Raw genomic sequence first — 1,774 nt, forward strand, 5'->3', positions numbered from 1 at the left:
GGGGGGGGGAAGATGTTAAACTTTGTACCACTCCAGGAGGTGAGGTTAGCACGATCTTTGGATTGATCATGCTCAGCAAATGTGATGGGCCCATAACCTAAGAGATGTGGAAGAATGATAAATATTGGGTCTGAACATTTAACTAATGCTCTAGGCTCTTATTTAGAGGTATTTCTTGCCTACTGGTTGATTGAGGGCAGAGAGTATGGCTTAAACCTATAGTCATGTATTTTTTCTTAAATTCGTCCATTTACATGTGATATTTGCCGAGGGCTACTTCTCTAAAGCTAAAAGCAAATTTGCCTTTTTACCTGACCCCAAACAAATAGCCCTGGGATTTCCTGAGAAGGGCTTATAAATGCTGGAGGATGATTTTAGATAACTACATAAGAACTGGCATTCCTTCTCTGGTGTCAGGGTACTTACAGTGAGAGTTTCTGAAAGGTTCTAGGACAGTTTTATAATTGGCATATCCTAAATTGATCGTCAGTTAGGAGGGAACTCAAAAAGCTCTTGAACTTTTAATGAAATTGAGGAAAGATATATATGAACCAACCCCTTCAAAAGGTACCGCCTCTACACACACACACACACACACACACACACACACACACACACACACACTCCATTTGTCCTTATTTCCTGCATTTGTTCAATACCACCTATGTGCCATACTTTGTTCTGGATTCTGGAGAACCAGTGGAGGACAAAACAGGCCAAAGCCCCATCCTTCATCGTGCTCATTCAAGCTGGGAGTCAGGAATGGAACAGACATTTAATATGTCAGGGAGTGATAAGAACTCCAAAGAAAAACAACCAGAGTAGAGGGCAGAGAATGATAGAATGAGCTATTTTAGAAACAGCCATCAAGGAAGCCCTCCAAGGAGGTGACTTGGGCAGAGAACCTGGTAGAATTGTGGAAGTGGCCTACTGAGGACAGAGCAGGAACAGAAGTCCTGAGGCAGGAGCATGCTTGTTTCATCTATGATAAAGCAAGGTGGCCATGTAGGTGGAGGTGACCGAGGCAGAGAGGGAGGGGAGAAGGGAGCAGCAAAGACCAAGTGATACAGACTTCTAGGGCTGTGGTTGGGGTTTGGGACTTTAAGTGATGGGACAACTTAAGAGAGTAGAGGGACATCTCATTTTAAAAGGATCGTGCTGACTGCTTTGTCGAGAATAGGCTGCAGGGAAGCAAGGGTGGAAACAGGGAGATAAGTTAGGAGACTATGGCAGTAGGGCAGGTAGATGGCCATGGCTTGGGCTGGGGGGGGATGGAAGAAAGCTCTACTCCACATGCAGCGGCCATGGGGATGGTGAGGGCACAGTACGTGTACAAGCCGTGTCTCCGGAGTGGAGAATGTGTCGTGATAGTTGGTCCCCTCCTCCAGGAAAAGCTAGCTGGTTTCCATCCCAGCTGTGCTCTCTACCTGCGGGTATCGGTTTGGCTGCCCCCTGACTGGGCAGGGGTGACAGGCACGACCGCAGCATCAGTGGAGAAACTCAATGAGGCTGCATGGTAGCCGGAGGGAAAGTCATGCTTCTCCTAACAAAGGAAGTCTGCATCTAGAAGAAGGTAAGAGCCTGACGCATAAATCCCAGTCCACAGAAGTACAAGCTGTTCACCCATTCAAAGGGAGTCCTCCTATCTGGCAGGGTCCTTTTTGTACAGAGTTCTGTGCTAGCTCTTAAGCAATGTCCTATACAGGCATGTTTTTTTATAGGTCGTACAATATTTTTTTCAATGTAATTAATGGCTTTAGACAGGATCCAGCAT

The sequence above is a fragment of the Lipotes vexillifer genome, unplaced genomic scaffold (genome assembly GCF_000442215.2).
Source record: "Lipotes vexillifer unplaced genomic scaffold, Lipotes_vexillifer_v1.1 scaffold1544, whole genome shotgun sequence".
NCBI lineage: Eukaryota > Metazoa > Chordata > Mammalia > Artiodactyla > Lipotidae > Lipotes > Lipotes vexillifer.